Source organism: Lasioglossum baleicum, unplaced genomic scaffold (genome assembly GCF_051020765.1).
Source record: "Lasioglossum baleicum unplaced genomic scaffold, iyLasBale1 scaffold0027, whole genome shotgun sequence".
NCBI lineage: Eukaryota > Metazoa > Arthropoda > Insecta > Hymenoptera > Halictidae > Lasioglossum > Lasioglossum baleicum.
Window position 1 is genome coordinate 286,806 of NW_027469087.1, and position 15,688 is coordinate 302,493.

The window sequence follows — 15,688 nt, forward strand, 5'->3', positions numbered from 1 at the left end:
GGACTCTGCGCGGCATACGCTGGAAGAATGTCCAGCGTGGTCGGCGCCGCGCAGAGACCTAAGGTGCGTTTTTGGGATGGACCTCCCGTTGCCGGTCGTGGTCGACCACATGATCGGCAGCGAGAGGTCAAGAGCAGCGTTTGCCACCTTCTGCGAGATTGTGATAACGCAGAAGGAGGCTGCGGAGAGGGAGAGGGAAGCCGACCCCCTCTCCGCCAGGAGGCTAGCATCGACGGGGCAACCCCGACGAGGCCGACGGCCCCCTGTAAGCGGCCGCAGACGTAATGGTGACGGTGGGACGAATTAGTACTTCCACCGCCGGCAAGGGGGGCTGGCCGTTAAGGCGCCCCCGGGGTGGGCATGTCGCGGGGGGCGAGGTGGAGCAATAATCCCCTCCCCCCACTACAAAGTTGCGACCTGCCGGTCGACCCCCCTCCTTTTATTTTATGATATTTCATTTTATTCTATATTATAAATTTTATCTTTATCTTTTATTCCCCTTTATTTTGCCCCCCCTTCTTATGTTTGTTGTTTTTTGTCCATTGTATTTATTTACTTATTATTATTTATTTATTTATTGGCTTTTATTTTATCTATTTTATCTATACACGTTTTCATTTATTGATTTTATATTTTATTTTATCATATTTTTAAGTTTTATGCGGGTCGACCAGGGGGGTGGGACGGGGGGAGGGGACAGACGCGAGCCGGAACACGCCTCTGTCCCCTCCTTGTCGCGTGCGGAAAAAAATACAATGCAGCGTGTACGAGTATTTGCACATGTATAAAAATCGGATGGCGCGGTAACAAAAATTCTAAATTATACAGCACAAGTTGCAGCAATGCATGCGCATAAGTTAAATTACCTTCATACCGCCGTTTCCTCAAACTGTGTGTTCATAACTGGCACTGGGAGGATCGCAGTGCCACCACTGCGAGGAGGCCCAGGACTCTGCGCGGCATACGCTGGAAGAATGTCCAGCTTGGTCGGCGCCGCGCAGAGACCTAAGGGGCGTTTTTGGGATGGACCTCTCGTTGCCGGTCATGGTCGACCACATGATCGGCAGCGAGAGGTCAAGAGCAGCGTTTGCCCCCTTCTGCGAAATTGTGATAACGCAGAAGGAGGCAGCGGAGAGGGAGAGGGAAGCCGACCCCCTCTCCGCCAGGAGGCTAGCATCGACGGGGCAACCCCGACGAGGCCGACGGCCCCCTGTATGCGGCCGCAGACGTAATGGCGGCGGTGGGACTACTTAGTACTTCCACCGCCGCCAAGGGGGGCTGGCCGTTAAGGCGCCCCCAAGGTGGGCAGGTCGCGGGGGGCGAGGTGGAGCAATAATCCCCTCCCCCCTCTACAAAGATGCGACCTGCCGGTCGACCCCCTCCTTTTATTTTATGATATTTCATTTTATTCTATATTATAAATTTTATCTTTATCTTTTATTCCCCTTTATTTTGCCCCCCCTTCTTATGTTTGTTGTTTTTTGTCCATTGTATTTATTTACTTATTATTATTTATTTATTTATTGACTTTTATTTTATCTACTTTATCTATACACGTTTTCATTTATTGATTTTATATTTTATTTTATCATATTTTTAAGTTTTATGCGGGTCGACCAGGGGGGCGGGCGGTGGGAGGGGAAAGACGCGAGCCGGAACTCGCCTCTGTCCCCTCCTTGTCGCGTGCGGAAAAAAATACAATGCAGCGTGTACGAGTATTTGCACATGTATAAAAATCGGATGGCGCGGTAACAAAAATTCTAAATTATACAGCACAAGTTGCAGCAATGCATGCGCATAAGTTAAATTACCTTCATACCGCCGTTTCCTCAAACTGTGTGTTCATAACTGGCACTGGGAGGATCGCAGTGCCACCACTGCGAGGAGGCCCAGGACTCTGCGCGGCATACGCTGGAAGAATGTCCAGCTTGGTCGGCGCCGCGCAGAGACCTAAGGGGCGTTTTTGGGAAGGACCTCTCGTTGCCGGTCGTGGTCGACCACATGATCGGCAGCGAGAGGTCAAGAGCAGCGTTTGCCTCCTTCTGCGAAATTGTGATAACGCAGAAGGATGCAGCGGAGAGGGAGAGGAAAGCCGACCCCCTCTCCGCCAGGAGGCTAGCATCGACGGGGCAACCCCGACGAGGCCGACGGCCCCATGTAAGCGGCCGCAGACGTAATGGCGGCGGTGGGACTACTTAGTACTTCCACCGCCGCCAAGGGGGGCTGGCCGTTAAGGCGCCCCCGAGGTGGGCAGGTCGCGGGGGGCGAGGTGGAGCAATAATCCCCTCCCCCCTCTACAAAGATGCGACCTGCCGATCGACCCCCCTCCTTTTATTTTAAGATATTTCATTTTATTCTATATTATAAATTTTATCTTTATCTTTTATTCCCCTTTATTTTGCCCCCCCTTCTTATGTTTGTTGTTTTTTGTCCATTGTATTTATTTACTTATTATTATTTATTTATTTATTGACTTTTATTTTATCTACTTTATCTATACACGTTTTCATTTATTGATTTTATATTTTATTTTATCATATTTTTAAGTTTTATGCGGGTCGACCAGGGGGGCGGGCGGTGGGAGGGGAAAGACGCGAGCCGGAACTCGCCTCTGTCCCCTCCTTGTCGCGTGCGGAAAAAAATACAATGCAGCGTGTACGAGTATTTGCACATGTATAAAAATCGGATGGCGCGGTAACAAAAATTTTAAATTATACAGCACAAGTTGCAGCAATGCATGCGCATAAGTTAAATTACCTTCATACCGCCGTTTCCTCAAACTGTGTGTTCATAACTGGCACTGGGAGGATCGCAGTGCCACCACTGCGAGGAGGCCCAGGACTCTGCGCGGCATACGCTGGAAGAATGTCCAGCTTGGTCGGCGCCGCGCAGAGACCTAAGGGGCGTTTTTGGGATGGACCTCTCGTTGCCGGTCGTGGTCGACCACATGATCGGCAGCGAGAGGTCAAGAGCAGCGTTTGCCTCCTTCTGCGAAATTGTGATAACGCAGAAGGAGGCAGCGGAGAGGGAGAGGGAAGCCGACCCCCTCTCCGCCAGGAGGCTAGCATCGACGAGGCAACCCCGACCAGGCCGACGGCCCCCTGTAAGCGGCCGCAGACGTAATGGCGGCGGTGGGACTACTTAGTACTTCCACCGCCGCCAAGGGGGGCTGGCCGTTAAGGCGCCCCCAAGGTGGGCAGGTCGCGGGGGGCGAGGTGGAGCAATAATCCCCTCCCCCCTCTACAAAGATGCGACCTGCCGGTCGACCCCCCTCCTTTTATTTTATGATATTTCATTTTATTCTATATTATAAATTTTATCTTTATCTTTTATTCCCCTTTATTTTGCCCCCCCTTCTTATGTTTGTTGTTTTTTGTCCATTGTATTTATTTACTTATTATTATTTATTTATTTATTGACTTTTATTTTATCTATTTTATCTATACACGTTTTCATTTATTGATTTTATATTTTATTTTATCATATTTTTAAGTTTTATGCGGGTCGACCAGGGGGGTGGGACGGTGGGAGGGGACAGACGCGAGCCGGAACTCGCCTCTGTCCCCTCCTTGTCGCGTGCGGAAAAAAATACAATGCAGCGTGTACGAGTATTTGCACATGTATAAAAATCGGATGGCGCGGTAACAAAAATTCTAAATTATACAGCACAAGTTGCAGCAATGCGTGCGCATAAGTTAAATTACCTTCATACCGCCGTTTCCTCAAACTGTGTGTTCATAACTGGCACTGGGAGGATCGCAGTGCCACCACTGCGAGGAGGCCCAGGACTCTGCGCGGCATACGCTGGAAGAATGTCCAGCGTGGTCGGCGCCGCGCAGAGACCTAAGGGGCGTTTTTGGGATGGACCTCTCGTTGCCGGTCGTGGTCGACCACATGATCGGCAGCGAGAGGTCAAGAGCAGCGTTTGCCTCCTTCTGCGAAATTGTGATAACGCAGAAGGAGGCAGCGGAGAGGGAGAGGGAAGCCGACCCCCTCTCCGCCAGGAGGCTAGCATCGACGAGGCAACCCCGACCAGGCCGACGGCCCCCTGTAAGCGGCCGCAGACGTAATGGCGGCGGTGGGACTACTTAGTACTTCCACCGCCGCCAAGGGGGGCTGGCCGTTAAGGCGCCACCGAGGTGGGCAGGTCGCGGGGGCGAGGTGGAGCAATAATCCCCTCCCCCCTCTACAAAGATGCGACCTACCGGGCGACCCCTCTCCTTTTATTTTATGATATTTCATTTTATTCTATATTATAAATTTTATCTTTATCTTTTATTCCCCTTTATTTTGCCCCCCCTTCTTATGTTTGTTGTTTTTTGTCCATTGTATTTATTTACTTATTATTATTTATTTATTTATTGACTTTTATTTTATCTATTTTATCTATACACGTTTTCATTTATTGATTTTATATTTTATTTTATCATATTTTTAAGTTTTATGCGGGTCGACCAGGGGGGTGGGACGGTGGGAGGGGACAGACGCGAGCCGGAACTCGCCTCTGTCCCCTCCTTGTCGCGTGCGGAAAAAAATACAATGCAGCGTGTACGAGTATTTGCACATGTATAAAAATCGGATGGCGCGGTAACAAAAATTCTAAATTATACAGCACAAGTTGCAGCAATGCATGCGCATAAGTTAAATTACCTTCATACCGCCGTTTCCTCAAACTGTGTGTTCATAACTGGCACTGGGAGGATCGCAGTGCCACCACTGCGAGGAGGATCAGGACTCTGCGCGGCATACGCTGGAAGAATGTCCAGCGTGGTCGGCATCGCGCAGAGACCTAAGGGGCGCTTTTGGGATGGACCTCTCGTTGCCGGTCGTGGTCGACCACATGATCGGCAGCGAGAGGTCAAGAGCAGCGTTTGCCTCCTTCTGCGAAATTGTGATAACGCAGAAGGATGCAGCGGAGAGGGAGAGGGAAGCCGACCCCCTCTCCGCCAGGAGGCTAGCATCGACGGGGCAACCCCGACGAGGCCGACGGCCCCATGTAAGCGGCCGCAGACGTAATGGCGGCGGTGGGACTACTTAGTACTTCCACCGCCGCCAAGGGGGGCTGGCCGTTAAGGCGCCACCGAGGTGGGCAGGTCGCGGGGGGCGAGGTGGAGCAATAATCCCCTCCTCCCTCTACAAAGATGCGACCTGCCGATCGACCCCCCTCCTTTTATTTTATGATATTTCATTTTATTCTATATTATAAATTTTATCTTTATCTTTTATTCCCCTTTATTTTGCCCCCCCTTCTTATGTTTGTTGTTTTTTGTCCATTGTATTTATTTACTTATTATTATTTATTTATTTATTGACTTTTATTTTATCTACTTTATCTATACACGTTTTCATTTATTGATTTTATATTTTATTTTATCATATTTTTAAGTTTTATGCGGGTCGACCAGGGGGGCGGGCGGTGGGAGGGGAAAGACGCGAGCCGGAACTTGCCTCTGTCCCCTCCTTGTCGCGTGCGGAAAAAAATACAATGCAGCGTGTACGAGTATTTGCACATGTATAAAAATCGGATGGCGCGGTAACAAAAATTCTAAATTATACAGCACAAGTTGCAGCAATGCATGCGCATAAGATAAATTACCTTCATACCGCCGTTTCCTCAAACTGTATGTTCATAACTGGCACTGGGAGGATCGCAGTGCCACCACTGCGAGGAGGCCCAGGACTCTGCGCGGCATACGCTGGAAGAATGTCCAGCGTGGTCGGCGCCGCGCAGAGACCTAAGGTGCGTTTTTGGGATGGACCTCCCGTTGCCGGTCGTGGTCGACCACATGATCGGCAGCGAGAGGTCAAGAGCAGCGTTTGCCACCTTCTGCGAGATTGTGATAACGCAGAAGGAGGCTGCGGAGAGGGAGAGGGAAGCCGACCCCCTCTCCGCCAGGAGGCTAGCATCGACGGGGCAACCCCGACGAGGCCGACGGCCCCCTGTAAGCGGCCGCAGACGTAATGGTGACGGTGGGACGAATTAGTACTTCCACCGCCGGCAAGGGGGGCTGGCCGTTAAGGCGCCCCCGGGGTGGGCATGTCGCGGGGGGCGAGGTGGAGCAATAATCCCCTCCCCCCACTACAAAGTTGCGACCTGCCGGTCGACCCCCCTCCTTTTATTTTATGATATTTCATTTTATTCTATATTATAAATTTTATCTTTATCTTTTATTCCCCTTTATTTTGCCCCCCCTTCTTATGTTTGTTGTTTTTTGTCCATTGTATTTATTTACTTATTATTATTTATTTATTTATTGGCTTTTATTTTATCTATTTTATCTATACACGTTTTCATTTATTGATTTTATATTTTATTTTATCATATTTTTAAGTTTTATGCGGGTCGACCAGGGGGGTGGGACGGGGGGAGGGGACAGACGCGAGCCGGAACACGCCTCTGTCCCCTCCTTGTCGCGTGCGGAAAAAAATACAATGCAGCGTGTACGAGTATTTGCACATGTATAAAAATCGGATGGCGCGGTAACAAAAATTCTAAATTATACAGCACAAGTTGCAGCAATGCATGCGCATAAGTTAAATTACCTTCATACCGCCGTTTCCTCAAACTGTGTGTTCATAACTGGCACTGGGAGGATCGCAGTGCCACCACTGCGAGGAGGCCCAGGACTCTGCGCGGCATACGCTGGAAGAATGTCCAGCTTGGTCGGCGCCGCGCAGAGACCTAAGGGGCGTTTTTGGGATGGACCTCTCGTTGCCGGTCATGGTCGACCACATGATCGGCAGCGAGAGGTCAAGAGCAGCGTTTGCCCCCTTCTGCGAAATTGTGATAACGCAGAAGGAGGCAGCGGAGAGGGAGAGGGAAGCCGACCCCCTCTCCGCCAGGAGGCTAGCATCGACGGGGCAACCCCGACGAGGCCGACGGCCCCCTGTATGCGGCCGCAGACGTAATGGCGGCGGTGGGACTACTTAGTACTTCCACCGCCGCCAAGGGGGGCTGGCCGTTAAGGCGCCCCCAAGGTGGGCAGGTCGCGGGGGGCGAGGTGGAGCAATAATCCCCTCCCCCCTCTACAAAGATGCGACCTGCCGGTCGACCCCCTCCTTTTATTTTATGATATTTCATTTTATTCTATATTATAAATTTTATCTTTATCTTTTATTCCCCTTTATTTTGCCCCCCCTTCTTATGTTTGTTGTTTTTTGTCCATTGTATTTATTTACTTATTATTATTTATTTATTTATTGACTTTTATTTTATCTACTTTATCTATACACGTTTTCATTTATTGATTTTATATTTTATTTTATCATATTTTTAAGTTTTATGCGGGTCGACCAGGGGGGCGGGCGGTGGGAGGGGAAAGACGCGAGCCGGAACTCGCCTCTGTCCCCTCCTTGTCGCGTGCGGAAAAAAATACAATGCAGCGTGTACGAGTATTTGCACATGTATAAAAATCGGATGGCGCGGTAACAAAAATTCTAAATTATACAGCACAAGTTGCAGCAATGCATGCGCATAAGTTAAATTACCTTCATACCGCCGTTTCCTCAAACTGTGTGTTCATAACTGGCACTGGGAGGATCGCAGTGCCACCACTGCGAGGAGGCCCAGGACTCTGCGCGGCATACGCTGGAAGAATGTCCAGCTTGGTCGGCGCCGCGCAGAGACCTAAGGGGCGTTTTTGGGAAGGACCTCTCGTTGCCGGTCGTGGTCGACCACATGATCGGCAGCGAGAGGTCAAGAGCAGCGTTTGCCTCCTTCTGCGAAATTGTGATAACGCAGAAGGATGCAGCGGAGAGGGAGAGGAAAGCCGACCCCCTCTCCGCCAGGAGGCTAGCATCGACGGGGCAACCCCGACGAGGCCGACGGCCCCATGTAAGCGGCCGCAGACGTAATGGCGGCGGTGGGACTACTTAGTACTTCCACCGCCGCCAAGGGGGGCTGGCCGTTAAGGCGCCCCCGAGGTGGGCAGGTCGCGGGGGGCGAGGTGGAGCAATAATCCCCTCCCCCCTCTACAAAGATGCGACCTGCCGATCGACCCCCCTCCTTTTATTTTAAGATATTTCATTTTATTCTATATTATAAATTTTATCTTTATCTTTTATTCCCCTTTATTTTGCCCCCCCTTCTTATGTTTGTTGTTTTTTGTCCATTGTATTTATTTACTTATTATTATTTATTTATTTATTGACTTTTATTTTATCTACTTTATCTATACACGTTTTCATTTATTGATTTTATATTTTATTTTATCATATTTTTAAGTTTTATGCGGGTCGACCAGGGGGGCGGGCGGTGGGAGGGGAAAGACGCGAGCCGGAACTCGCCTCTGTCCCCTCCTTGTCGCGTGCGGAAAAAAATACAATGCAGCGTGTACGAGTATTTGCACATGTATAAAAATCGGATGGCGCGGTAACAAAAATTTTAAATTATACAGCACAAGTTGCAGCAATGCATGCGCATAAGTTAAATTACCTTCATACCGCCGTTTCCTCAAACTGTGTGTTCATAACTGGCACTGGGAGGATCGCAGTGCCACCACTGCGAGGAGGCCCAGGACTCTGCGCGGCATACGCTGGAAGAATGTCCAGCTTGGTCGGCGCCGCGCAGAGACCTAAGGGGCGTTTTTGGGATGGACCTCTCGTTGCCGGTCGTGGTCGACCACATGATCGGCAGCGAGAGGTCAAGAGCAGCGTTTGCCTCCTTCTGCGAAATTGTGATAACGCAGAAGGAGGCAGCGGAGAGGGAGAGGGAAGCCGACCCCCTCTCCGCCAGGAGGCTAGCATCGACGAGGCAACCCCGACCAGGCCGACGGCCCCCTGTAAGCGGCCGCAGACGTAATGGCGGCGGTGGGACTACTTAGTACTTCCACCGCCGCCAAGGGGGGCTGGCCGTTAAGGCGCCCCCAAGGTGGGCAGGTCGCGGGGGGCGAGGTGGAGCAATAATCCCCTCCCCCCTCTACAAAGATGCGACCTGCCGGTCGACCCCCCTCCTTTTATTTTATGATATTTCATTTTATTCTATATTATAAATTTTATCTTTATCTTTTATTCCCCTTTATTTTGCCCCCCCTTCTTATGTTTGTTGTTTTTTGTCCATTGTATTTATTTACTTATTATTATTTATTTATTTATTGACTTTTATTTTATCTATTTTATCTATACACGTTTTCATTTATTGATTTTATATTTTATTTTATCATATTTTTAAGTTTTATGCGGGTCGACCAGGGGGGTGGGACGGTGGGAGGGGACAGACGCGAGCCGGAACTCGCCTCTGTCCCCTCCTTGTCGCGTGCGGAAAAAAATACAATGCAGCGTGTACGAGTATTTGCACATGTATAAAAATCGGATGGCGCGGTAACAAAAATTCTAAATTATACAGCACAAGTTGCAGCAATGCGTGCGCATAAGTTAAATTACCTTCATACCGCCGTTTCCTCAAACTGTGTGTTCATAACTGGCACTGGGAGGATCGCAGTGCCACCACTGCGAGGAGGCCCAGGACTCTGCGCGGCATACGCTGGAAGAATGTCCAGCGTGGTCGGCGCCGCGCAGAGACCTAAGGGGCGTTTTTGGGATGGACCTCTCGTTGCCGGTCGTGGTCGACCACATGATCGGCAGCGAGAGGTCAAGAGCAGCGTTTGCCTCCTTCTGCGAAATTGTGATAACGCAGAAGGAGGCAGCGGAGAGGGAGAGGGAAGCCGACCCCCTCTCCGCCAGGAGGCTAGCATCGACGAGGCAACCCCGACCAGGCCGACGGCCCCCTGTAAGCGGCCGCAGACGTAATGGCGGCGGTGGGACTACTTAGTACTTCCACCGCCGCCAAGGGGGGCTGGCCGTTAAGGCGCCACCGAGGTGGGCAGGTCGCGGGGGCGAGGTGGAGCAATAATCCCCTCCCCCCTCTACAAAGATGCGACCTACCGGGCGACCCCTCTCCTTTTATTTTATGATATTTCATTTTATTCTATATTATAAATTTTATCTTTATCTTTTATTCCCCTTTATTTTGCCCCCCCTTCTTATGTTTGTTGTTTTTTGTCCATTGTATTTATTTACTTATTATTATTTATTTATTTATTGACTTTTATTTTATCTATTTTATCTATACACGTTTTCATTTATTGATTTTATATTTTATTTTATCATATTTTTAAGTTTTATGCGGGTCGACCAGGGGGGTGGGACGGTGGGAGGGGACAGACGCGAGCCGGAACTCGCCTCTGTCCCCTCCTTGTCGCGTGCGGAAAAAAATACAATGCAGCGTGTACGAGTATTTGCACATGTATAAAAATCGGATGGCGCGGTAACAAAAATTCTAAATTATACAGCACAAGTTGCAGCAATGCATGCGCATAAGTTAAATTACCTTCATACCGCCGTTTCCTCAAACTGTGTGTTCATAACTGGCACTGGGAGGATCGCAGTGCCACCACTGCGAGGAGGATCAGGACTCTGCGCGGCATACGCTGGAAGAATGTCCAGCGTGGTCGGCATCGCGCAGAGACCTAAGGGGCGCTTTTGGGATGGACCTCTCGTTGCCGGTCGTGGTCGACCACATGATCGGCAGCGAGAGGTCAAGAGCAGCGTTTGCCTCCTTCTGCGAAATTGTGATAACGCAGAAGGATGCAGCGGAGAGGGAGAGGGAAGCCGACCCCCTCTCCGCCAGGAGGCTAGCATCGACGGGGCAACCCCGACGAGGCCGACGGCCCCATGTAAGCGGCCGCAGACGTAATGGCGGCGGTGGGACTACTTAGTACTTCCACCGCCGCCAAGGGGGGCTGGCCGTTAAGGCGCCACCGAGGTGGGCAGGTCGCGGGGGGCGAGGTGGAGCAATAATCCCCTCCCCCCTCTACAAAGATGCGACCTGCCGATCGACCCCCCTCCTTTTATTTTATGATATTTCATTTTATTCTATATTATAAATTTTATCTTTATCTTTTATTCCCCTTTATTTTGCCCCCCCTTCTTATGTTTGTTGTTTTTTGTCCATTGTATTTATTTACTTATTATTATTTATTTATTTATTGACTTTTATTTTATCTACTTTATCTATACACGTTTTCATTTATTGATTTTATATTTTATTTTATCATATTTTTAAGTTTTATGCGGGTCGACCAGGGGGGCGGGCGGTGGGAGGGGAAAGACGCGAGCCGGAACTTGCCTCTGTCCCCTCCTTGTCGCGTGCGGAAAAAAATACAATGCAGCGTGTACGAGTATTTGCACATGTATAAAAATCGGATGGCGCGGTAACAAAAATTCTAAATTATACAGCACAAGTTGCAGCAATGCATGCGCATAAGATAAATTACCTTCATACCGCCGTTTCCTCAAACTGTATGTTCATAACTGGCACTGGGAGGATCGCAGTGCCACCACTGCGAGGAGGCCCAGGACTCTGCGCGGCATACGCTGGAAGAATGTCCAGCGTGGTCGGCGCCGCGCAGAGACCTAAGGTGCGTTTTTGGGATGGACCTCCCGTTGCCGGTCGTGGTCGACCACATGATCGGCAGCGAGAGGTCAAGAGCAGCGTTTGCCACCTTCTGCGAGATTGTGATAACGCAGAAGGAGGCTGCGGAGAGGGAGAGGGAAGCCGACCCCCTCTCCGCCAGGAGGCTAGCATCGACGGGGCAACCCCGACGAGGCCGACGGCCCCCTGTAAGCGGCCGCAGACGTAATGGTGACGGTGGGACGAATTAGTACTTCCACCGCCGGCAAGGGGGGCTGGCCGTTAAGGCGCCCCCGGGGTGGGCATGTCGCGGGGGGCGAGGTGGAGCAATAATCCCCTCCCCCCACTACAAAGTTGCGACCTGCCGGTCGACCCCCCTCCTTTTATTTTATGATATTTCATTTTATTCTATATTATAAATTTTATCTTTATCTTTTATTCCCCTTTATTTTGCCCCCCCTTCTTATGTTTGTTGTTTTTTGTCCATTGTATTTATTTACTTATTATTATTTATTTATTTATTGGCTTTTATTTTATCTATTTTATCTATACACGTTTTCATTTATTGATTTTATATTTTATTTTATCATATTTTTAAGTTTTATGCGGGTCGACCAGGGGGGTGGGACGGGGGGAGGGGACAGACGCGAGCCGGAACACGCCTCTGTCCCCTCCTTGTCGCGTGCGGAAAAAAATACAATGCAGCGTGTACGAGTATTTGCACATGTATAAAAATCGGATGGCGCGGTAACAAAAATTCTAAATTATACAGCACAAGTTGCAGCAATGCATGCGCATAAGTTAAATTACCTTCATACCGCCGTTTCCTCAAACTGTGTGTTCATAACTGGCACTGGGAGGATCGCAGTGCCACCACTGCGAGGAGGCCCAGGACTCTGCGCGGCATACGCTGGAAGAATGTCCAGCTTGGTCGGCGCCGCGCAGAGACCTAAGGGGCGTTTTTGGGATGGACCTCTCGTTGCCGGTCATGGTCGACCACATGATCGGCAGCGAGAGGTCAAGAGCAGCGTTTGCCCCCTTCTGCGAAATTGTGATAACGCAGAAGGAGGCAGCGGAGAGGGAGAGGGAAGCCGACCCCCTCTCCGCCAGGAGGCTAGCATCGACGGGGCAACCCCGACGAGGCCGACGGCCCCCTGTATGCGGCCGCAGACGTAATGGCGGCGGTGGGACTACTTAGTACTTCCACCGCCGCCAAGGGGGGCTGGCCGTTAAGGCGCCCCCAAGGTGGGCAGGTCGCGGGGGGCGAGGTGGAGCAATAATCCCCTCCCCCCTCTACAAAGATGCGACCTGCCGGTCGACGCCCTCCTTTTATTTTATGATATTTCATTTTATTCTATATTATAAATTTTATCTTTATCTTTTATTCCCCTTTATTTTGCCCCCCCTTCTTATGTTTGTTGTTTTTTGTCCATTGTATTTATTTACTTATTATTATTTATTTATTTATTGACTTTTATTTTATCTACTTTATCTATACACGTTTTCATTTATTGATTTTATATTTTATTTTATCATATTTTTAAGTTTTATGCGGGTCGACCAGGGGGGCGGGCGGTGGGAGGGGAAAGACGCGAGCCGGAACTCGCCTCTGTCCCCTCCTTGTCGCGTGCGGAAAAAAATACAATGCAGCGTGTACGAGTATTTGCACATGTATAAAAATCGGATGGCGCGGTAACAAAAATTCTAAATTATACAGCACAAGTTGCAGCAATGCATGCGCATAAGTTAAATTACCTTCATACCGCCGTTTCCTCAAACTGTATGTTCATAACTGGCACTGGGAGGATCGCAGTGCCACCACTGCGAGGAGGCCCAGGACTCTGCGCGACATACGCTGGAAGAATGTCCAGCGTGGTCGGCGCCGCGCAGAGACCTAAGGGGCGTTTTTGGGATGGACCTCTCGTTGCCGGTCGTGGTCGACCACATGATCGGCAGCGAGAGGTCAAGAGCAGCGTTTGCCTCCTTCTGCGAGATTGTGATAACGCAGAAGGAGGCTGCGGAGAGGGAGAGGGAAGCCGACCCCCTCTCCGCCAGGAGGCTAGCATCGACGGGGCAACCCCGACGAGGCCGACGGCCCCCTGTAAGCGGCCGCAGACGTAATGGTGACGGTGGGACGACTTAGTACTTCCACCGCCGGCAAGGGGGGCTGGCCGTTAAGGCGCCCCCGGGGTGGGCATGTCGCGGGGGGCGAGGTGGAGCAATAATCCCCTCCCCCCACTACAAAGTTGCGACCTGCCGGTCGACCCCCCTCCTTTTATTTTATGATATTTCATTTTATTCTATATTATAAATTTTATCTTTATCTTTTATTCCCCTTTATTTTGCCCCCCCTTCTTATGGTTGTTGTTTTTTGTCCATTGTATTTATTTACTTATTATTATTTATTTATTTATTGGCTTTTATTTTATCTATTTTATCTATACACGTTTTCATTTATTGATTTTATATTTTATTTTATCATATTTTTAAGTTTTATGCGGGTCGACCAGGGGGGTGGGACGGGGGGAGGGGACAGACGCGAGCCGGAACACGCCTCTGTCCCCTCCTTGTCGCGTGCGGAAAAAAATACAATGCAGCGTGTACGAGTATTTGCACATGTATAAAAATCGGATGGCGCGGTAACAAAAATTCTAAATTATACAGCACAAGTTGCAGCAATGCATGCGCATAAGTTAAATTACCTTCATACCGCCGTTTCCTCAAACTGTGTGTTCATAACTGGCACTGGGAGGATCGCAGTGCCACCACTGCGAGGAGGCCCAGGACTCTGCGCGGCATTCGCTGGAAGAATGTCCAGCGTGGTCGGCGCCGCGCAGAGACCTAAGGGGCGTTTTTGGGATGGACCTCCCGTTGCCGGTCGTGGTCGACCACATGATCGGCAGCGAGAGGTCAAGAGCAGCGTTTGCCACCTTCTGCGAGATTGTGATAACGCAGAAGGAGGCTGCGGAGAGGGAGAGGGAAGCCGACCCCCTCTCCGCCAGGAGGCTAGCATCGACGGGGCAACCCCGACGAGGCCGACGGCCCCCTGTAAGCGACCGCAGACGTAATGGTGGCGGTGGGACGACTTAGTACTTCCACCGCCGGCAAGGGGGGCTGGCCGTTAAGGCGCCCCCGGGGTGGGCATGTCGCGGGGGGCGAGGTGGAGCAATAATCCCCTCCCCCCACTACAAAGTTGCGACCTGCCGGTCGACCCCCCTCCTTTTATTTTATGATATTTCATTTTATTCTATATTATAAATTTTATCTTTATCTTTTATTCCCCTTTATTTTGCCCCCCCTTCTCATGTTTGTTGTTTTTTGTCCATTGTATTTATTTACTTATTATTATTTATTTATTTATTGACTTTTATTTTATCTATTTTATCTATACACGTTTTCATTTATTGATTTTATATTTTATTTTATCATATTTTTAAGTTTTATGAGGGTCGACCAGGGGGGTGGGACGGGGGGAGGGGACAGACGCGAGCCGGAACTCGCCTCTGTCCCCTCCTTGTCGCGTGCGGAAAAAAATACAATGCAGCGTGTACGAGTATTTGCACATGTATAAAAATCGGATGGCGCGGTAACAAAAATTCTAAATTATACAGCACAAGTTGCAGCAATGCATGCGCATAAGTTAAATTACCTTCATACCGCCGTTTCCTCAAACTGTGTGTTCATAACTGGCACTGGGAGGATCGCAGTGCCACCACTGCGAGGAGGCCCAGGTCTCTGCGCGGCATACGCTGGAAGAATGTCCAGCGTGGTCGGCGCCGCGCAGAGACCTAAGGGGCGTTTTTGGGATGGACCTCTCGTTGCCGGTCGTGGTCGACCACATGATCGGCAGCGAGAGGTCAAGAGCAGCGTTCGCCTCCTTCTGCGAGATTGTGATAACGCAGAAGGAGGCTGCGGAGAGGGAGAGGGAAGCCGACCCCCTCTCCGCCAGGAGGCTAGCATCGACGGGGCAACCCCGACGAGGCCGACGGCCCCCTGTAAGCGGCCGCAGACGTAATGGCGGCGGTGGGACTACTTAGTACTTCCACCGCCGGCAAGGGGGGCTGGCCGTTAAGGCGCCCCCGAGGTAGGCATGTCGCGGGGGGCGAGGTGGAGCAATAATCCCCTCCCCCCTCTACAAAGATGCGACCTGCCGGTCGACCCCTCTCCTTTTATTTTATGATATTTCATTTTATTCTATATTATAAATTTTATCTTTATCTTTTATTCCCCTTTATGTTGCCCCCCCTTCTTATGTTTGTTGTTTTTTGTCCATTGTAT